Genomic DNA, 24,283 nt, shown 5'->3' with positions numbered 1-24,283 from the left:
GCCCTGTAGGACTCTAGTCAAAAGTAGCGCACTACATAGGGAATAGGGTGCCGTTTGGGACTTTGTCCATTAATCTCTATATAGATTTCTCAACAGATTTGCATGAATGTTCTGCCAGATAATGACACACACACTGTCCTGTCTTAAAGTTCTTAAAGTTTATTGTGCAGCTTTTGCAGTTGTTAAATGTAAAAACATACAGAGCCATATCCTTTCTTGTACGTTACCCTGTGGAACAGATGGTTCAGAACAACAGAGGGCTACTTACTGTAGCACAGTACAGTGTAGGGTTTCTTCAATGCTGGATGGGTCCAAAGGCATCTTATGGTCATAGACCATTTTTAATTACTAGTCGTCGTATGAAATCTAGTATCCTTCCATGCAGCATACTATAATCGATGTTTACAACATTTTCCCTTTTAAAAACATTGATATGTGTTAGAGTGTAAGCATCATCACTTCAGCATTTGATTATCTTAAGGCTGATAACGTTTATCCAACTCTGTCATGTAAACAGTAGGCTATAGGCCACTCAACCCAGTAAATGGCAAATATGAGCTACAAAAAGAAATGTCCTGAATGCTTTTTTGGACTTTTGGTGTAACCTGGACATCATATTGTCTGTGCTGTATAATAGCCCTGAGTGTTTTCATGATATACATGTCAATAGACAGAAGAAATTGAGTTAGTGGAGGGTGTTTATAACAGGGAATGTAACTGACTGACCCTGAACTGGATCCTCTGTGGCTGCAGCATCTTTAGTGAGGTCAAAGTAACAGAGACTCCTATATTGTTCTAAACTGGATCCTCTGTGGCTGCAGCATCTTTAGTGAGGTCACAGTAACAGAGACTCCTATATTGTTCTGAACTGGATCCTCTGTGGCTGCAGTATCTTTAGTGAGGTCACAGTAACAGAGACTCCTATATTGTTCTGAACTGGATCCTCTGTGGCTGCAGCATCTTTAGTGAGGTCACAGTAACAGAGACTCCTATATTGTTCTGAACTGGATCCTCTGTGGCTGCAGCATCTTTAGTGAGGTCACAGTAACATAGCGACTCCTATATTGTTCTGAACTGGATCCTCTGTGGCTGCAGCATCTTTAGTGAGGTCACAGTAACAGAGACTCCTATATTGTTCTGAACTGGATCTTCGATGGCTGCAGCATCTTTAGTGAGGTCACAGTAACAGAGACTCCTATATTGTTCTGAACTGGATCCTCTGTGGCTGCAGCATCTTTAGTGAGGTCACAGTAACAGAGACTCCTATATTGTTCTGAACTGGATCTTCGATGGCTGCAGCATCTTTAGTGAGGTCACAGTAACAGAGACTCCTATATTGTTCTGAACTGGATCCTCTGTGGCTGCAGCATCTTTAGTGAGGTCACAGTAACAGAGAGACTCCTATATTGTTCTGAACTGGATCCTCTGTGGCTGCAGCATCTTTAGTGAGGTCACAGTAACAGAGACTCCTATATTGTTCTGAACTGGATCTTCGATGGCTGCAGCATCTTTAGTGAGGTCACAGTAACAGAGACTCCTATATTGTTCTGAACTGGATCCTCTGTGGCTGCAGCATCTTTAGTGAGGTCACAGTAACAGAGACTCCTATATTGTTCTGAACTGGATCCTCTGTGGCTGCAGCATCTTTAGTGAGGTCACAGTAACAGAGACTCCTATATTGTTCTGAACTGGATCTTCGATGGCTGCAGCATCTTTAGTGAGGTCACAGTAACAGACTCCTATATTGTTCTGAACTGGATCCTCTGTGGCTGCAGCATCTTTAGTGAGGTCACAGTAACAGAGACTCCTATATTGTTCTGAACTGGATCTTCGATGGCTGCAGCATCTTTAGTGAGGTCACAGTAACAGAGAGACTCCTATATTGTTCTAAACTGGATCCTCTGTGGCTGCAGCATCTTTAGTGAGGTCACAGTAACAGAGACTCCTATAATTGTTCTGAACTGGATCTTAGATGGCTGCAGCATCTTTAGTGAGGTCACAGTAACAGAGAGACTCCTATATTGTTCTGAACTGGATCCTCTGTGGATGCAGCATCTTTAGTGAGGTCACAGTAACAGAGAGACTCCTATATTGTTCTAAACTGGATCCTCTGTGGCTGCAGCATCTTTAGTGAGGTCACAGTAACAGAGACTCCTATATTGTTCTGAACTGGATCCTCTGTGGCTGCAGCATCTTTAGTGAGGTCACAGTAACAGAGACTCCTATATTGTTCTGAACTGGATCTTCAATGGCTGCAGCATCTTTAGTGAGGTCACAGTAACAGAGACTCCTATATTGTTCTGAACTGGATCTTCGATGGCTGCAGCATCTTTAGTGAGGTAACAGTAAGACAGACTCCTATATTGTTCTGAACTGGATCCTCTGTGGCTGCAGCATCTTTAGTGAGGTCACAGTAACAGAGACTCCTATATTGTTCTGAACTGGATCTTCGATGGCTGCAGCATCTTTAGTGAGGTCACAGTAACAGAGAGACTCCTATATTGTTCTGAACTGGATCCTCTGTGGCTGCAGCATCTTTAGTGAGGTCACAGTAACAGAGACTCCTATATTGTTCTGAACTGGATCTTCGATGGCTGCAGCATCTTTAGTGAGGTCACAGTAACAGAGACTCCTATATTGTTCTGAACTGGATCCTCTGTGGCTGCAGCATCTTTAGTGAGGTCACAGTAACAGAGACTCCTATATTGTTCTGAACTGGATCCTCTGTGGCTGCAGCATCTTTAGTGAGGTCACAGTAACAGAGACTCCTATATTGTTCTGAACTGGATCTTCGATGGCTGCAGCATCTTTAGTGAGGTCACAGTAACAGAGAGACTCCTATATTGTTCTAAACTGGATCCTCTGTGGCTGCAGCATCTTTAGTGAGGTCACAGTAACAGAGAGACTCCTATATTGTTCTGAACTGGATCCTCTGTGGATGCAGCATCTTTAGTGAGGTCACAGTAACAGAGAGACTCCTATATTGTTCTAAACTGGATCCTCTGTGGCTGCAGCATCTTTAGTGAGGTCACAGTAACAGAGACTCCTATATTGTTCTGAACTGGATCCTCTGTGGCTGCAGCATCTTTAGTGAGGTCACAGTAACAGAGACTCCTATATTGTTCTGAACTGGATCCTCTGTGGCTGCAGCATCTTTAGTGAGGTCACAGTAACAGAGACTCCTATATTGTTCTGAACTGGATCTTCAATGGCTGCAGCATCTTTAGTGAGGTCACAGTAACAGAGACTCCTATATTGTTCTGAACTGGATCTTCGATGGCTGCAGCATCTTTAGTGAGGTCACAGTAAGACAGACTCCTATATTGTTCTGAACTGGATCCTCTGTGGCTGCAGCATCTTTAGTGAGGTCACAGTAACATAGTGACTCCTATAGCATTCTGTCTGTGGGGAAACTAAGTTTGATCTAAAAAAGTTGATCGGTCACTCCAACCATTTTGTAGAATCACAAAATAAAATCAATAAAACATGTTTTGAATGTAGAAATGCAGTGACAATATTCATGTGCAGTCTAAACATCCATCTAAAGAAAAAGTCCAAGTCCCATTTAAGAAAAAGAGTCCAGCATTAGATCCCATGTGTAAAAAAAGAGACTCCAGCATTAGGATCCTGTGTATGAGGTGGATACTCAGTCTGATATTGCCTCCTGCAGGCCTTTCAAACTGTGAATGAGTCCCAAATGGCACCCTATTCCCTATTTAGTGCACTACATTTGACCAGAGCCTTGTGGACCCAGGTCAAAAGAAGTGAACTATAAAAGGGAGTAGGGTGCTATTTGGGACGCAGCCGGTGAAACCACAAACATTTGAACCCCACAAGGAAAAGAAAAACAGCCATATGTCAAGAAATGCACAACGTGTTCATTGGAACAGTCCATCCCACTGGAACTCATGTGACTAGTGAGTGTTAAGGTTTGGTCACTGTCTTTCTCCACCAGATATCTGTGCAGATTAAAGAAAGGAGACAAAGAGAGGAAGCCACTTCATGACTATTGAGATGCCACCAGTATTTTCTCCTTGCCCCTCTTCTTCTTTGTTAAATAGTGGACTCGTAGTTAGCCGTGCTGCTGCTGCTCTTGAGCGACGTTTTGAGCAGGACTACTGGCTCCTGCATACTACTACCACTGGGGCCTGGTTCTGGGGCCACCAGGGCTGGAGTCCCCTCCTCTCCATACCCATCCTGGTCCTGCGTAGTGGTGGGAGTGGAGGAGTCTGGGTAGATGACCAGGAATGTGGAGGTGAGGAAGCCCAGGAAGGAGCCTCCAGAGGCCATCATTGGGATGACCCGCACGCTGCCCACCGCGTCCACCACCGTGCTCAGCGTAGACGCCACCAGGATCTGGGCAATGTACACCTGGCACGACAGTATGGCACAGTCGATGCCGAAGCCTCGTCGCGACTTCCCCGGACTGTTGTGGATGTACTGCAGTAAAGACAGAGGGAATTTTTTAAAACATTTTTTACTAATCTCTCACATCAGTCCAAAGATAGGTTATTACCTAGTTCCAAACTCAATTATCATCACATTGGCCTAGAATGAGCAACATATCCATATAAAGTCGTTTTTATTAACAATATGACCAGTTTGGAAGTGTACCGACATCCTTGTTCTCATGGTACTGGCAGAGTCTACTAACTAGGTCTGTTAAGATCTATAGTGAACTATATTAATCTACACTGAGTGTACAAAACATTAAGAACACCTGCTCTTTCCATGACAGACTGACCAGGTGAATCCAGGTGAAAGCTATGATCCCTTATTGATGTCACCTGTTAAATCCACTTCAATCAGTGTAGATGAAGAGGAGACATGTTGAAGACGAAGGCCATGCAGCCAAAACTGAGTTTAAACTTTGTTTTCATTGAACATGCCATACAAAATGGCATTTTAAATAATTATATTAAGAGTGCCTTGGTCCTCCTTTATTTCTAAGGATTTTTAAGCCTTGAGACAATTGGGACATGGATTGTGTATGTGTGCCATTCAGAGGGTGAATGGGCAAGACAAAAGATTTAAGTGCCTTTGAACGGGGTATGGTAGTAGGTGACAGGCGCACCGGTTTGAGTCAAGAACTGCAACGCTGCTGGCTTTTTCATGCTCAACAGTTTCCTGTGTGTATCAAGAATGGTCCACCACCCAAAGGACATCCAGCTCATTTTACAACTGTGGGAAATAGGGAGTCAACATGTGCCAGCATCCCCGTGGAACACTTGTCACCTTGCAAAGTCCATGGCCCAACATATTGAGGCTGTTCTGAGGGCAAAAGGGGGGGGGGGCTGCAACTCAATATGAGGAAGGTGTTCCTAATGTTTTGTACACTCAGTGTATAGGGATCTATGGTGTTCCACAGTGATCCATAGGGATCCTCACCTGCTTGTTCTCATGGTACTGGCCCAGCAGAGCATAGGGGCAGTAGGAGATACTCATGGAGATGATGCCCATGGTGCTGATCATCACCATGGCAACATAGACGTTAGGGAGAAGCTCAGAGTACCCAGGATGTAGATGACCTTAATGCTCAGGTCGTAGTTGTCCAGGTACTTCTGGAGCACAGCTGTCAACAAATACAACATACGCAACATTATTGAGTTGGCACAAATTAGTTGCATTAAGTAGCATGTACTTAGTACTCACTATACTGGGTGTGAGTCAAGTCCTCACTCTTTGGTATACACATTGCTGTTCATACCGTACACATTGCTGTTCATACCGTACACATTGCTATTCATTTTGCTGTTCATACTGTACACGTTGCTGTTCATTTTGCTGTCCATACTGTCCACGTTGCTGTCCATACTGTCCGCGTTGCTGTCCATACTGTACATGTTGCTGTGCACGTTGCTGTCCATACTGTACACGTTGCTGTCCACGTTGCTGTCCATACTGTACACGTTGCTGTCCATACTGTACGCGTTGCTGTCCATACTGTACGCGTTGCTGTTCACGTTGCTGTCCATACTGTACGCGTTGCTGTCCATACTGTACGCGTTACTGTCCATACTGTGCACGTTGCTGTTCACGATGCTGTCCATACTGTGCACGTTAATGTGCACGTTGCTGTCCATACTGTGCACGTTGCTGTCCATACTGTGCACGTTGCTGTCCATACTGTGCACGTTGCTGTCCACGTTGCTGTCCATACTGTGCACGTTGCTATTCACGTTGCTGTCCATACTGTGCACGTTGCTGTCCATACTGTGCACGTTGCTGTCCACGTTGCTGTCCATACTGTGCACGTTGCTGTCCATACTGTTCACGTTGATGTCCATACTGTGCACATTGCTGTTCACGTTGCTGTCCATACTGTGCACGTTGCTGTGCACGTTGCTGTCCATACTGTACACGTTGCTGTCCATGTTGCTGTCCATACTGTACACGTTGCTGTCCATACTGTACACGTTGCTGTCCACTGTTCATGTTGCTGTCCACGTTGCTGTCCATACTGTGCACGTTGCTGTCCATACTGTGCACGTTGCTGTTCACGTTGATGTCCATACTGTGCACATTGCTGTGCACGTTGCTGTCCATACTGTGCACGTTGCTGTGCACGTTGCTGTCCATACTGTACACGTTGCTGTCCATACTGTACACGTTGCTGTCCACGTTGCTGTCCACTGTTCATGTTGCTGTCCACGTTGCTGTCCATACTGTTCACGTTGCTGTCCATACTGTTCACGTTGCTGTCCATACTGTTCACGTTGCTGTCCATACTGTTCACGTTGCTGTCCATACTGTTCACGTTGCTGTCCACGTTGCTGTCCATACTGTACACGTTGCTGTCCATGTTGCTGTCCATACTGTACACGTTGCTGTCCATACTGTACACGTTGCTGTCCACGTTGCTGTCCACTGTTCATGTTGCTGTCCACGTTGCTGTCCATACTGTGCACGTTGCTGTCCATACTGTACACGTTGCTGTCCACGTTGCTGTCCACTGTTCATGTTGCTGTCCACGTTGCTGTCCATACTGTGCACGTTGCTGTCCATACTGTGCACGTTGCTGTTCACGTTGATGTCCATACTGTGCACATTGCTGTGCACGTTGCTGTCCATACTGTGCACGTTGCTGTGCACGTTGCTGTCCATACTGTGCACATTGCTGTGCACGTTGCTGTCCATACTGTGCACGTTGCTGTGCACGTTGCTGTCCATACTGTACACGTTGCTGTCCATACTGTACACGTTGCTGTCCACGTTGCTGTCCACTGTTCATGTTGCTGTCCACGTTGCTGTCCATACTGTTCACGTTGCTGTCCATACTGTTCACGTTGCTGTCCATACTGTTCACGTTGCTGTCCATACTGTTCACGTTGCTGTCCATACTGTTCACGTTGCTGTCCATACTGTTCACGTTGCTGTCCACGTTGCTGTCCATACTGTACACATTGCTGTACACGTTGCTGTCCATACTGTACACGTTGCTGTCCATACTGTACACGTTGCTGTACACGTTGCTGTCCATACTGTCCACGTTGCTGTCCACGTTGCTGTCCATACTGTACACGTTGCTGTCCACGTTGCTGTCCACTGTTCACGTTGCTGTCCACGTTGCTGTCCATACTGTTCACGTTGCTGTCCATACTGTTCACGTTGCTGTCCACGTTGCTGTCCATACTGTACACATTGCTGTACACGTTGCTGTCCATACTGTCCACGTTGCTGTCCATACTGTCCACGTTGCTGTCCACACTGTCCACGTTGCTGTCCACACTGTCCACGTTGCTGTCCACACTGTCCACACTGTACACGTTGCTGTCCACACTGTACACGTTACTGTCCACGTTGCTGTCCATTCTGTTCACGTTGCTGTCCATACTGTTCACGTTGCTGTCCATACTGTGCACGTTGCTGTCCACGTTGCTGTCCATACTGTGCACGTTGCTGTCCATACTGTGCACGTTGCTGTCCATACTGTGCACGTTGCTGTCCATACTGTGCACGTTACTGTACACGTTACTGTCCACATTGCTGTCCATACTGTGCACGTTGCTGTCCACGTTGCTGTCCATACTGTACACGTTGCTGTCCATACTGTACACGTTACTGTCCATACTGTACACGTTACTGTCCACATTGCTGTCCATACTGTACACGTTGCTGTTCACGTTGCTGTCCATACTGTGGACGTTGCTGTCCATACTGTGCACGTTGCTGTCCATGTTGCTGTCCATACTGCACACATTACTGTTCATACTGTCCACGTTGCTGTTCACGTTGCTGTCCACACTGTCCATGTTGCTGTCCACACTATCCATGTTGCTGTCTACACTGTCCATACTGTCCATGTTGCTGTCCACACTGTACATGTTGCTGTTCATACTGTGTATTTCTCTAAGGAGTAGGACCTTCCTGAGCAGACTGCAGCGGTAGCAGCATAGACAACCAGTCCCCAGCAGCCCATCTGAACCCCTTTATGGTAGTTCTGCAGTTCAGTGGAGTTAGCAGGAGCCTAGATGGAGAAAATGGAACATATAGAAGTCCAGAAACTCCTAAAGCAATTTGCACCACAAAATTGTGCATATTATCAGAATTAACATTTTGTCCCATTAAAAACATTACATTGGCATTTAAAATAACTTGAGCCCTTGTCAGTAGACCTAGTGATTCTCAGAGGGTTCCCCGTCCTACAGAGGAGAAAAAGAGACCTAGTGATTCTCAGAGGGTTCCCTGTCCTGCAGAGGAGAAACAGAGACCTAGTGATTCTCAGAGGGTTCCCTGTCCTGCAGAGGAGAAACAGAGACCTAGTGATTCTCAGAGGGTTCCCTGTCCTGCAGAGGAGAAACAGAGACCTAGTGATTCTCAGAGGGTTCCCTGTCCTACAGAGGAGAAACAGAGACCTAGTGATTCTCAGAGGGTTCCCTGTCCTACAGAGGAGAAACAGAGACCTAGTGATTCTCAGAGAGTTCCCTGTCCTACAGAGGAGAAACAGAGACCTAGTGATTCTCAGAGGTTCCCTGTCCTACAGAGGAGAAACAGAGACCTAGTGATTCTCAGAGGGTTCCATGTCCTACAGAGGAGAAACAGAGACCTAGTGATTCTCAGAGGGTTCCCTGTCCTACAGAGGAGAAACAGAGACCTAGTGATTCTCAGAAGGTTCCCTGTCCTACAGAGGAGAAACAGAGACCTAGTGATTCTCAGAGGGTTCCCTGTCCTACAGAGGAGAAACAGAGACCTAGTGATTCTCAGAGGGTTCCCTGTCCTACAGAGGAGAAACAGAGACCTAGTGATTCTCAGAGGGTTCCCTGTCCTACAGAGGAGAAACAGAGACCTAGTGATTCTCAGAGGGCTCCCTGTCCTACAGAGGAGAAACAGAGACCTAGTGATTCTCAGAGGGTCCCTGTCCTGCAGAGGAGAAACAGAGACCTAGTGATTCTCAGAGAGTTCCCTGTCCTGCAGAGGAGAAACAGAGACCTAGTGATTCTCAGAGGGTTCCCTGTCCTACAGAGGAGAAACAGAGACCTAGTGATTCTCAGAGGGTTCCCTGTCCTGCAGAGGAGAAACAGAGAATATCAAAGAAGAGTAGTAAGAGAAGAAAGGAAAACAGGAACAGTAGATTATTAACGAAAGATGGACAAATAAAAGAAGAGTTTGCTCATTCTCTAACTGAAATAAACTACAAACTATAATGAACTACAATAAACAATGAATTACAATGGAGGACTGGACCGGTTCTTACTGTGGGGTCTCCAGCATAAATGACCTGTCCCATGAAGTCTGTGTAGAAGACGGCCTCAGCGATGATGGAGAACCAGGTGAGGAGATGACAGACGCAGAGCCTCAGCAGCTGGGGGGGCATCTTCAGCATGGACAGCCACAGCAGCTTGACCGTGGTGCCCCCCTCGTCCCCGTCGTCACTCTCAGAGTCACCGCTGGACAGCGTGGTGCTGCTCTGCTGGAGCTCCCTCCTCTGCTGCCGCCGCTGCATGTGCTCGTAGATGTCGTTCATGCTCTGCGAGGTCTTGATGCGGAGGTTGGCGCAGGCCGGATTGCCCATGGTGTTTCTGCGGTGGCGGTATCGTGCTGAACCCACGCGGCCATAGTAAGAGAATGTAAATGACGGCTGGCGGTAGAAGGTGTGGGGGAAGCGGCGTGCCCCGGCGGTGGTGCTGGACGGCCTCAGGCCTGGCATACGGCCCTGGCTGTTGGCCCCGCGGGCTGTGTGGTTGGAGGGGACGGCCGTGGCCCCGTTGAGGCCCTTGGCTCCCTGGTTGGTCTGGTTGTTGAGCAACATGTGCTCCCTGCTGTAGTAGGGGGAGGGGTCCTGGTGGAAGAGGGGCAGCTGGCTGTCTGCCTGAGCCCCGGGATGGGGGCCTTCCTGGTCCTGGATGCCCCATCCACTGTAGTGTCTCTGAGGGGTGCAAGGGTAGAAATCTTGGGGGTAGTCCTGAAAGATGGAGGGCTCAATGTCGGCCAGGAAATGACCGTCCTGGTCCAGGTCTGAGTCCAGCTCGATGGTGGCGTCAGGCATGGCCAGCACCGAGTCGCTCTTACTCCTCACCCTGTCCACGTTGATGAAGAGCTCTCTCTCTGACTGGGCGTCCTCCTCTCCTATAACGTCCAGCTGAGGTATACTACGAGGCCCCGCCAAGCCCTCCTTCAGTTTCCCTGAGGAGGACAGGCTGTCGGAGTCTCCCTCTCTCGGAGTGTCACCACGAGCCTCAAAACTCTCCTCCTTGATACTGAACATGTATAGAGTCACAGATATGGTGAAGATGACGGCAGCAAACACAAACAGGATCTGCTCCTGGGACTTGAAGGCCATGCCCAGGATGGTGCTGGTCCAGTCCAGGCCACCCAGCACGTAGCCAACCGCTCCTCCCAGCCCTGCCAAAAACACAATGTCAAAACAATGTTAGAGCTAGCCACTTTATGAGTTGTTCGGTGCTCGAAATACCGATGATAAATGACTTTCCTCATGTTTTTGTTTATTCCCCTCAGGGAATCATCATGGGAGCAACCGTGACCAATAAAAGTAAAGATTGTATTTGTTTAGAGGGGGCGCCATGTGACCTCACATTCCAAACATGTCGCTCCACCAATCATATACACCGGCTTCAACAACATGAAATCAATTTAAAACTGACTCAAGACATGACTGATAGCTCTCTTAACCTAACATTGAGCAATAATAACTGTTATAGAGTGGATTTGGCATTCACCCCCCCAGTTACATAGTGATTCTAGTGTCTTAGTGTCCTCTCCTCCCGTCCTCTCCCTGCCTCCTCCTCCTCAAAACGGCAGATGAAAGTGCAGAAAGAGAACATGATATGAGGAGATGAAATGTGCTTGTAGGGTTCTTAAATCCTCTTCCTGCTTCCCTCTGACTGTTTGAGGAGGTGGGGAGGAGAGGACACAAGGAATCAAGGACAGACTATTGAGAAGGAGCCAATACAACTAGGGCAGCATAGTGTACCTGCAGAGAAGGCATGTATGTTGAGGGCCATGTCCTGTTCCTCTGTGTCGGCTACATCCAACAGGTAGGCTCTGATAGGCCCATCTGAGGCGTCTGCACTGAAGTCCAGTAGAACCACACCCAGCACCGTCAGCACTATCCCAATGGGCTGACTGCTGGGAACGTCCCCGAGGGCTAATCCTACAGCACACAGAATAAGAAGAAGGAATAATAATAATAATAATGTATTTATATAGCATAGCACTGTCATTAAAGAATCATCATTTTACAATACAGAAAATAAAAAAATAAAAACATGAGCATCTAAGGGAGTTTCACATTTCCAATATATGATGATTAAATAGTGCCTACGTCCCACATTCCCTTTATAGTGCACTACTTTTGACCACAGCCCACAGGGCTCTATGGCTCTGGTCTAAAGTAGTGAACTACATAAGGAATAGGGTTCCATTTGGAACTCAGTCAGTACCTCCCTCAAAACTAAGTACCAATGTATACTAGGCTCACCTAGGAGGGACCCATTGAGGAAGAGAGAAACTCCCAGTAACACCCCCACACAGAGTGCCAGGATGAAGGGTCTCCTGCGGCCCCATTTCAGGGTGCAGCGGTCGCTGGCTGAGCCAATGAGAGGGGTGAGGATCAGGCCCAGGATGGGGCTCAGAAACCACGTCAGGCTGTAGTACTGCTCTGGAAGTCCTGAAAAAAACAAAAAAACACACAGAGACAAAAAACACCTTCAGTCAATATGCTTAAGGCTTTGGCCACAGAGAGACTGATCACGGATGAAATCCTATTAGCATTCATCAAATATTAGTTTGTCAAAAGTTCAACTATTACAAAATCTTTTGCCCGCAGCCTAAAGGGCATTCTTTACAGAACCACAGCCATCAAAGCTTTTAATCAACAATGCTGAATCACATTCTAGTCCTTCCATAGTCACTAGCAGGTTTGGTGAGGCCGTGTGAGGTGAGGTGAAAGGAGGTTTGTGGGTAGCTGGAACCATCTCAATGTATCACACTCCAGTCTGATGTACTGTAGACCTTGGCTTGGAACTAGGCTGTTTCACTGAGCTTTCTAATGAAAGCTATGCAGCTGATGCTCTACTTCAGCAGGCCTACACATTAAACAACAATCACTGTACATCTCCCACTAGAATATGTGTTACAGATTGTCACTAGAAGGAAAACAAGTGGACGTGTTTCTACAAGCCGGTTGTTCATTAACCTAGATAAGAGCCCTCACGCAAGACACAACTTGTTGCAAGAACTATGGAAACAAACTGACAATCTTCATCTCTGTGATACTTCCCTCTGTAGGAAGGCTACAATGATATAGGCCTCACGCAGCTATGGCAACAACAGAACAGACAGTGAAACTGGAAACACAATAAATGGAAGCTTTCTATCCTCTTTCAAATGCTAGGTAGTGCACGTTAGAATTTGTTCAGAAAGGGTTAAATGCGTAGCCTGTTGGTTTATGGAGTGGAATGCACTGAATGTGACCTAGTCTGTTGCTCAGTCTGAGCAGTAAAATGGTTGTTGAACTGTCACTGGCTTCTGGACAGACTTTTATAACCCTCTCAGAAAATCAACAAGATATGAGAAGCTGGCATCAAGTCAGATCGTCCTTCTCAGAAATACCAAGGAAAAGTAGTTAGGCTATACATTAGGGGCCGTAATGAATGACTGGGACTAAGTTATACTCAAGGCAATAGTGGGAAATGTCACCAAGACTTAACCCTTTACACTCATGGGAATTGGCCTATATGGATAGGGCTAAATTGAAATGTTTCTTACAGAAAAAATATGAAAAGCAAATGCATAACCATTGTAGCAATTGAAAGGGAAGAGTTTGTAGATCATGGGAAAATGAGTAGCCCAAAAGGTGAGTACACAACAGTTCACCTGGCACAAGACTGAACCCAACCATTACACTGTTGATTTTATATTTACTCTACTTTTTCATCAGTTGTTGATAACGAAATCTGAATATACTCTGGATACATTCAGTAACATAATAATATTCCTGGAAATTGTGGGGTAGGTGCAACATAAGACACAAAAATGACAAGGGTCTAACTGGTGTCTCCAAGTGGACATACACCTCTCCAAAGTGTGCACAATTCCTAAGACATTTCAATGCACTTTTATGACTCAAAGAAGGGTCTTGAACTCTCCTAGCTGTGCCGTTGAGGAACTAGAGCAAGCACACTGGTATTTGTTTAGTTTGGAACACAATCTGGCATCACACAATTACTGTTGTTATTTCCACAATCCAAAAAAGGGTCCATTAGAAATGGCAATCTGGGTCAGGTGGGCATGATTTTAAAGCTTGTTCTATTGCCAACATGACTAACTAAGTTATCAAACAGGATCGTACAGCGTTAGGCTTTCACAAGGCAATACAGAGGAACATATAGTCATTTAGGTGTGTAGAAAGAAGTCATAAGTGCATTCAGGTGCTTGTTCCGCACAATAAACAAACAGGCTCCTTCTGTTCAGAACAACACAGGGTATGACCACATGTCATCTTGTAACTGTACATCAAACAGACTCCTTCTGTTCAGAACAACACAGGGTATGACCACATGTCATCTTGTAACTGTACATCAAACAGACTCCTTCTGTTCAGAACAACACAGGGTATGACCACATGTCATCTTGTAACTGTACATCAAACAGACTCCTTCTGTTCAGAACAACACAGGGTATGACCACATGTCATCTTGTAACTGTACATCAAACAGACTCCTTCTGTTCAGAACAACACAGGGTATGACCACATGTCATCTTGTAACTGTACATCAAACAGACTCCTTCTGTTCAGAACAACACAGGGTATGACCACATGTCATCTTGTAACTGTACATCAAACAGTGATCATAAACGTTGATACTGTATATGACTTGAGTTTTATGATTTGGAGACGTGAAGTGCACATTTGGACTCACGGATGTTTGGCTTGCTTGGATCATCAAAGCGGTATTTAGTATAATCCTCAACGTCTCATCTTTCAGAATACATCGAGTCATCTTAATTTACAGCATATCCCTCAAACAGATGACAAAGAATTTGCAAAAGTTGACCAATTAGCAGTAGGGATGGGTGCTCAAGTTCAGAACGGCTGTTGGGTCAAAACCAATACAGAGCCAGAGCTCTGACATCATGTATAACATGTTACTGTACAGCCACTGCCTTCCAATTGTAGGCGCTTATTAGTGCCCAAATCTGCCATTTTCAACCAGAAGTTTAAAGGGTTACAAAAACAAACTTTTACTTCACCACTACTTCAAAATATTATTATGTGCACTCGCACGTTTGCTTCTGTTATGACAGTCCTGAAGGAGCGGATTAAGATAAGCCTGTGTTATCCAATACTAGTTCAGTTGTAGCTAACCCTTTGCTGTGTGACAATGTCTGCCTACAATGTTCATCATACATTGAAAGAAATGTGCAGCTGTTCCATGCTGTGTAGATAAAGAGACCTAGAGACCTACTGTCCATGTACCCTAAACTGTACATAGGAGTTACATCACAGAGATGGAGAGTTCGGCAAATCCATTTATGACAAAATTGTTCCCGGCGGGAAAACAGGTTGACTGAAACGTGCAGACTCACACATTCTTGCCATACCTACCAAACTCTGTAGAAGACATTGTTCCATTCTGCATTGGTGGCAAACCTAGTAACCTAGTAACGGCCTGGTCTGTTATGCTGCCTGTGCACAGTGTACAGACAGTTAACATAACCCCACATCACTCCCAGCCCTTATGATGGAGTAAACCTAACAGAGACTGGCTCAGGACCAATCTTTGGTAACCATTTGGCAAACAATTATCCAAAAGGGTAAAATACACATATGAAATGCCTTAGTTGCAACTCCAATACAATTTTTTCTGTCAACCAACACCCTCCATTGGTACCGACCTATTTGCAGTAAGACTGGTGTGACCAGGGCTGTCTCCATTGGTACCAACCTATTTGCAGTAAGACTGGTGTGACCAGGGCTGTCTCCATTGGTACCGACCTATTTGCGGTAAGACTGGTGTGACCAGGGCTGTCTCCATTGGTACCGACCTATTTGCAGTAAGATTGGTGTGACCAGGGCTGTCTCCATTGGTACCGACCTATTTGCGGTAAGACTGGTGTGACCAGGGCTGTCTCCATTGGTACCGACCTATTTGCGGTAAGACTGGTGTGACCAGAGCTGTCTCCATTGGTACCGACCTATTTGCAGTAAGACTGGTGTGACCAGGGCTGTCTCCATTGGTACCGACCTATTTGCAGTAAGACTGGTGTGACCAGGGCTGTCTCCATTGGTACCGACCTATTTGCAGTAAGACTGGTGTGAGCAGGGCTGTCTCCATTGGTACCAACCTATTTGCGGTAAGACTGGTGTGACCAGGGCTGTCTCCATTGGTACCGACCTATTTGCGGTAAGACTGGTGTGACCAGAGCTGTCTCCATTGGTACCGACCTATTTGCAGTAAGACTGGTGTGACCAGGGCTGTCTCCATTGGTACCGACCTATTTGCAGTAAGACTGGTGTGACCAGGGCTGTCTCCATTGGTACCGACCTATTTGCAGTAAGACAGGTGTGACCAGGGCTGTCTCCATTGGTACCGACCTATTTGCAGTAAGACAGGTGTGACCAGGGCTGTCTCCATGGCGTAGCAGAACTCTCGTCCGAACATGACAGCACCATGCATGACCCACTTGCGCAGGGGAATATGTTCCTCCCCAGCACCCTCAGCCAGAGACCCATCAGGACTCTCCTTGTCCCTCTCACCGCTCTGCTTCTTCACTGGCATCTCCACCACATCCTGACGTGGCAAAACAGTCAAGTCAGCCTTCTGGGGGACCATGGTCGTCAGCTCGTATAGAGAGAGAAGTTATGACTGCTCCCCTAAAGCCTTAATGTAGTTTACGGTCCTGTCTGCCCTGATGCAACTGTCCTTCCCTTTATGGTCAATCAGAGGACTACTATCAAAACAACAGCACTATACATGAAGGAAAAATCCTGCTTTTCTTTAGTTCTTTCGAGGCACTTTTGACAGCAATTCATAAGGTTCCGTGACAAAACGCGGCTTTGTAAGAGATTGGCTCTCTTCACTGCTGGCTGCTGTACTGAATCCAAACCCATAGAAAGTGGCATTCAGATAGAGCTCATTTGATGACGTCTGTAGAGGGGAGGCTGAACAGGGTGAGGGAGACGGGGGCTGGCGGAGGTGGACAACGTTCCTCTCTAGAACCCCATGGAGTGACTCATTCATCTGTAGAGGGGACACAGACAGACAAAGTCAGACAGACAGCCTGAGCGTTAGTATGTTAACCCATAGTCAATAATGCCTTTATAACCAATAAACATCTTAATGTTACGGACTCTGGATAGGCCGATAAAGGCTAGTATTATGACAGTTTAGGCCTATTTTATATTTCAAATGTCAGCAGTACAAATACAATAAGGGCTTTAGTAGCTAGTTGGGTAAAGTTTCATGATGCACGTTCAGCTGGGATGCTGCCGAATAGATAAGCCAAGCTGCTGCTGTAATCAGCCATATGACTATAAATGTACACCTGCAATTAGGCTAAAGTACTGAGTCAACCCATTGAGCTGCAGGAGAAAGTTCCTCAGATTGGAGGAAGGAAACTCCATCCACACAATCAAGTCTTGAAAACACAAGAACTCAGCCACTGTGTGAACTTGGGTGAACCAGCTGTCCTGTAGGAGTTTCAGCAGCTGTGAGATGAGAGACTAGTGTAGGCCTAGAAAGATAGATGTGCATTATGGACAACAGGCTGAAATACACATTACACAACCTTGTTGTTAGGCATGAGTGATGTTATGCATGCCATTGCTGTGCTCCTAGTAACTTACCTTGCTTTGAGGGTAGATGAGGTAGCTATTAACAACCAAAACAGGTGGCAAACTGTTCTAACAGAGATTGAATTACAGTGAGGGAAAAAATTATTTGATCCCCTGCTGATTTTGCCCACTGACAAATAAATTATCAGTCTATAATTTTAATGGTAGGTTTATTTGAACAGTGAGAGACAGAATAACAACAACAAAAAATCCAGAAAAACACATGTCAAAAATGTTATAAATTGATTTGCATTTTAATGAGGGGAAATAAGTATTTGACCCCTCTGCAAAACATGACTTAGTACTTGGTGGCAAAACCCTTGTTGGCAATCAGAGGTCAGACGTTTCTTGTAGTTGGCCACCAGGTTTGCACACATCTCAGGAGGGATTTTGGCCCACTCCTCTTTGCAGATCTTCTCCAAGTCATTAAGGTTTCGAGGCTGACGATTGGCAACTCCAACCTTCAACTCCCTCCACAGATTTTCTATGGGATTAAGGTGTCTGGAGACTGGCTAGGCCACTCCAGGACCTTAATGTGCTTCTTCTTGAGCCACTCCTTTGTTGCCTTGGCCGTGTGTTTTGGGTCATTGTCATGCTGGAATACCCATCCACAACCCATTTTAAATGCCCTGGCTGAGGGAAGGAGGTTCTCATCCAAGATTTGACGGTACATGGCTCCGTCCATCGTCCCTTTGATGCGGTGAAGTTGTCCTGTCCCCTTAGCAGAAAAACACCCCCAAAGCATAATGTTTCCACCTCCATGTTTGACGGTGGGGATGGTGTTCTTGGGGTCATAGACAGCATTCCTCCTCCTCCAAACACGGCGAATTGAGTTGATGCCAAAGAGCTCCATTTTGGTCTCATCTGACCACAACACTTTCACCCAGTTGTCCTCTGAATCATTCAGATGTTCATTGGCAAACTTCAGACGGGCATGTATATGTGCTTTCTTGAGCAGGGGGACCTTGCGGGCGCTGCAGGATTTCAGTCCTTCACGGCGTAATGCGTTACCAATTGTTTTCTTGGTGACTATGGTCCCAGCTGCCTTGAGATCATTGACAACATCCTCCCGTGTAGTTCTGGGCTGATTCCTCACCGTTCTCATGATCATTGCAACTCCACGAGGTGAGATCTTGCATGGAGCCCCAGGCCGAGGGAGATTGACAGTTCTTTTGTGTTTCTTCCATTTGCGAATAATCGCACCAACTGTTGTCACCTTCTCACCAAGCTGCTTGGTGATGGTCTTATAGCCCATTCCAGCCTTGTGTAGGTCTACAATCTTGTCCCTGACATCCTTGGAGAGCTCTTTGGTCTTGGTCATGGTGGAGAGTTTGGAATCTGATTGATTGATTGATTCTGTGGACAGGTGTCTTTTATACAAGTAACAAGCTGAGATTAGGAGCACTTCCTCTAAGTGTGCGCTCCTAATCTCAGCTTGTTACCTGTATAAAAGACACCTGGGAGCAAGAAATCTTTCTGATTGAGAGGGGGTCAAATACTTATTTCCCCTCATTAAAATGCATCAATTTATAACATTTTTGACATGCGTTTTTCTGGATTTTTTTGTTGTTATTTTGTCTCTCACTGTTCAAATAAACCTACCATTAAAATTATAGACTGATCATTTCTTTGTCAGTAAGGTTTTATAGTAGATTTCCAATAAGGTTTTATAGTAAACCTGTTCTGGCTAAATGTACCACAACAATAATTATCCCCTTGTGTCAAACTTCTTCAACTGGGTCTTCTAAACATCCTCATATGGAAAATGACCTTGAAGAACCCACCCCTCAACGCTCCACCCAGTCTAGTTAGCGAATTCTCATGGGAAGAATAGTTGAGTGGTGGGAAATCCTGCTCATCTCTCATCCTTTCTAACCGCTCTGCTAAAATCCATTCCTTTCTCACAGGAGAAAAAAACTATATGATACGAAAATTATTATAATAAACATGAAACGGTGAATGTAACAAGCGCTCATCATTTCAAATAGGCTACATGTCATATTAAACAGCATATACAGTGCAGCCGGAATGTTTTCCACATTTTGTTAGTTTTATAAAAAATACTCAATCTACACACAATACTCCATAAAAACAAAGCAAAGAGGTTTTTAGAATAAATGTTTGCAAATGTATTAAAATCAGAAATACCTTAAGCATTCATAAGTATTCAGACCCTTTGCTAGGAGACTGAAATTGAGCTCAGGTGCATCCTATTTCCATTGATCATCCTTGATATGTTTCTACAACTTGGGAGTCCACCTCTGGTAAATTCAATTGATTGGACATGATTTGGAAAGGCACACACCTGTCTATATAAGGTTCCACAGTTGACAGTGCATGTCAGAGCAAAAACCATGCTATGGGGTTGAAGGAATTGTCCATAGCGCTCCGAGACAGGACTGTGTCGAGGTACAGATCAGGGGAAGGATGTCGAAACATTTCTGCAGCATTGAAGGTCCCCAAGAACACAGTGGCCTCCATCATTCTTAAATGGAAGAAGTATGGAACCACCAAGACTCTTCCTAGAGCTGACCGCCCGGTCAAATCGAGCAATCGGGGGAAAAGGGCCTTGGTCAGGGAGGTGACCAAAAACCCGATGGTCACTGACAGAACTCCAGAGTTCCTCTGTGGAGATGGTTGTCCTTCTGGAAGGTTTTCGCCTTCTCTGCAGCACTCCACCAATCAGGCCTTTATTGTAGAGTGGCCAGACTGAAGCCACGCCTCTGTAAAAAAAGGCACCTAAAGGACTCTCAGACCATGAGAAACAAGATTCTCTGGTCTGATGAAAGCAAGATGGAACTCTTTGGCCTGAATGCCAAGCGTCACGTCTGGAGGAAACCTGGCACCATCCCTACGGTGAGGCATGGTGGTAGCAGCATGCTGTGGAGATGTTTTTCAGCTGCAGGGACTGGGAGACTAGTCAGGATCGAGGCAAAGATGAACGGAGCAAAGTACAGAGAGATCCTTGATGAAAACCTACTCCAGAGCACTCAGGACCTCAGACTGGGGGCGAAGGTTCACCTTCCAACAGGACAACGACCCTAAGCACTGCGCTGTTTGCGCTGTTCTGTGAAGGGAGTAGTACACAGCGTTGTACGAGATCTTCAGTTTCTTGGCAATTTCTCGCATGGAATATCCTTCATTTCTCAGAACAAGAATAGACTGACGAGTTTCAAAAGAAAGTTATTTGTGTCTGGCCATTTTGAGCCTGTAATCGAACCCACACATGCTGATGCTCCAAATACTCAACTGGTCTAAAGAAGGACAGTTTTATTGCTTCTTTAAATCAGAACAACAGGTTTCAGCTGTGCTAACATAATTGCAAAAGGGTTTTCTAATGATCAATTAGCCTTTTAAAATGATAAACTTGGATTAGCTAACAACGTGCCATTGGAACACAGGAGTGATGGTTGGTGATAAAATAAAATGTTATTGGTCACATACACATGGTTAGCAGATGTTAATGTGAGTGTAGCGAAATGCTCATGCTTCTAATTCCGACAGTGCAGTAATATCTAACAAGTAATCTAACAAATTCACAACGACTACCTTATACACACACAAATGTAATAGGGATGAATAAGAATATGTACGTATAAATATGTATGAGCAATGGCCGTAGATGGTATAGATGCAGTAGATGGTATAGAATACAGCATATACATCTGAGATGAGTAATGTAGGATATGTAAACATTATTAAAGTGGCGTTATTTAAAGTGACTACTGATACCTTTATTAAATCCATTTATTAAAGTGGCTAAAGATTTGAGTCTGTATGTTGGCAGCAGCCTCTATGTTAGTGATGTCTGTTTAACAGTCTGATGGCCTCTAACTAGCACATAACAGGCCTCTGTACGCCTATGTAGATATTCCATATATATAAAAAATATCTGCTGTTTCCAGCTACAATAGTCATTTACAACAATAACAATGTCTACACTGTATTTCTGATCAATTTGATGTTATTTTAAATGGACCAAAAAAATGCCTTTCTTTCAAAAACAAGGACATTTCTAAGTGACCCCAAACTTTTGAACAGTAGTGTAGGCTGTGACTTGCTTAGAATTAAATACAAATGAAGTAAACAGTTCCTTATTAGGCTCAGTGCCTTTGAATTCATTTTTAAAAGTGAGTCTGTGGCTTCAGGCTTACGTGATGGTGCCTTGAGAGCAGGCCTGCAGCGCGCCTGCAGAGTCACTGGGGATGCTAAACACCCTTTTGGCCACTCTTGCCAGGCTAGGCACAGATGCAGGTATGCTTAAAGGTTTTTAGGCACAATAACCCAATTAAAACTAAAAGCTCCTTGAAAAAAAGTTGGAATATGCCAGGCCTATTGGGACAAAAATCAATGATGGCCCATTGTATAGATAATAGAACAAAAATTAAGGAAACTTTTTTTGTTTATAAATACTTTGCTCCAATGACACACTTAATTAACTACCCACCTCTTCCTTCCTTTTAGCATGTGCACATAGTAAGTACACCATCTTGGTTTCGGGACGTGTCTATTCAGATTCCACAATGATTATTTAGTTGTGGACATTACATCTTTGTAAGTCACCTTGATTTTGCACCTGTGTGTTTTATAAAAAAAATTCTGACAATATTTTGCAAACTCCATGACAGTAGCTAAAGCAAGAGGCTATAGCAGCAGACAAGCAGACAACAAATGTATGCTGGGCCGGGCATGTCCTGAGCTCATGGAGCACTACTGGAGCAGCCTTTGGGAATCTTGCTCCGCAAATTGGGCACACTCCACTCCCATACTCTGACACTGCCTCCGGTACATAGGTGGGGGGTAGGGGCGCTCCAGTACAGTAGGTGGCAATAATGCACCATAATGTTGGATGCCAACTGCCAATAAACCCCACAGAAGAAGGGGCGGGGGCAACAATCGGCGCACGTGACAATTAAACTTTGATTTACACACCAGTAACTGTTTTCCTACAGTTCTGTTAACGACGGCAGGTGTTCGGCAGGCAGGAGCGAAGGACACTCTGTGCTAGCTAGCACACTAGCTAGCGATAGGTGGTGGCGACAATGGTAGACAGTGTCCTTCGCCCCTTGCCTCCCGTGCACACGGTTCTCTCCGGTACAGAGCATGCAGGAGGCGAGGGCAATCGGTAGACAGTGTCCTTATCCCCCGCCTGTTGAGCACGGTTTTCTCGGAGTACACAGGAGGCGGGGCGACACCATGTGCTAACTAGCACCCGTGGTGCCCCAGCCTCCCACACTAGTGGGGGGTGACCAGTAGACTGTCCTTCGCCCCCGCCTGTCAGGCATTGTTTTCCGGCAGTTCTGTTAACAATGATGAGGGCAGGCAGGAGTGAAGGACACTGCCTACTGGTGTCGCAGAACACCTGCCGGGTACACAGGAGACGAAAAACATATAATACTTTAATTTACCTTTTGGGGGGTTCTTGAAGGAACCAATGGGATGCTTGAGGGGGCGTTCCTACAGATGCATTAATGCCCATATGCAGGAACGCCCCCTTAATGCGGGCTGCAGTTGCACACTATAGGTTGGGACCGTTGTTCTACACCTCTATGGTTGGGATACGTTTTAGACAGGACTGGTCAAGATGCTGACTGGCTGGTTCTTTTATCTCAGAAGTAAGAAATAAGTATTTATCATCAATAACTTGCTAAATTAGCGAACGTTACAGAAGCGAGCCAAGTTTGCAAGCTAAAGAGCTAGCTAACTTCCTCAGTCTGTAACGTTAGCTAACTATGCTATCAAACTGTTCTGGCATGAGTTACCGGTATATTGGTATCACTATCCCTATATCTAACGTCAAAGCCCGCTACAATATAGACCATCTCTGCTATTAACGTTGGTGTGTAGTAGATTGTACAAGCTGTCACGAGCGCTAATGATACAACGGACAGGTGTGTTCACATGATCAGACGGTAGCTAACTAGCTAGTTAATGTTAGCTTAGAAGCTAGCTAGGTAGCTACGGTATTTTAGCTAGCTATGCTGAATATAACCCGTAGATAACCAGCTAACTTGGGATAAAAATACACAAATCGAATATACCTGATCCCTTTCTCCAATGTAAAGAAGTATTCACGTTCCTTAGTCGTCGGTGTGCCCGAGTAGCCTGAGCTTGCTAGTTGTTTCGACACGCTGATGCCCAGTCCAATGACAAAATGCATTACCCAATCTCATTAATTGCCACCGTAAAAAAAAGCAGTACTTGACATCACTAAAATCGATGACCAATTGCTCTAATTCTATCCAATGGGAGGCAAGCTTGGATGTTATTCAACAAATGTACACACCATTCAGAAGCATTTGTTGTCCTGTGATAATTGTAACAAACAATAATAATTGAGTGGATTTATATAGCGCGTTTCTACGGTTACTCAAAGCGCTTTACATAGTAAAGGGCAAATTCATCTCATCCACCACCAATGTGCAGCACCCACCTGGGTGATACATGGCGACCATTTTTGTGCCAGAACGCTCACCACAATCAGGTGGAGAGGTGAGTGATATTGTGCCAATTAGGAATGAGGGGGGTGATTAGGTGGCCATGATGGAATGGGACCAGGTTGGGAATTTAGTTATTTAAAAAAAGATATATATATTTTACCTTTATTTAACTAGGCAAGTCAGTTAAGAACAAATTCTTATTTTTAATGACGGCCTAGGAACAGTGGGTTAACTGCCTTGTTCAGGGGCAGAACAACAGATTTGTTTTACCTTGTCAGCTCGGGGATTTGAACTTGCAACCTTTCGGTTACTGGTCCAACGCTCTAACCACTAGGCTTAACACCCTTACTCTTACAATAAGTGCCATGGGATTTTTTATGACCACAGAGAGTCAGGACACCGGTTTAATGTCCCAGCCGAAACAAGGCACCCTACACAGGGCAATAAATATCCCCTTCACTGCCCTGGGGCAGAGTGAAGAGTGCACGCTACTGGCCCTCCAACAGTAATAAAAACTAAATGAAATGAGTTCTTGCTATAAAATAAA

The 24,283-nt window shown here is 45.3% G+C and overlaps 1 pseudogene; it reads right to left on the bottom strand.

Annotated features, from left to right (window-relative positions):
* Positions 1–139: 139 nt before the first annotated feature.
* On the bottom strand, positions 140–23,792 carry LOC106606099 (solute carrier family 45 member 4-like; annotated as a pseudogene).
* Between the last annotated feature and the right edge of the window lie 491 nt (positions 23,793–24,283).

The sequence above is a fragment of the Salmo salar genome, chromosome ssa02 (genome assembly GCF_905237065.1).
Source record: "Salmo salar chromosome ssa02, Ssal_v3.1, whole genome shotgun sequence".
NCBI lineage: Eukaryota > Metazoa > Chordata > Actinopteri > Salmoniformes > Salmonidae > Salmo > Salmo salar.
The sequence above is the reverse complement of the archived record's forward strand: the minus strand, read 5'-3'. Positions and strand labels throughout refer to the sequence as shown.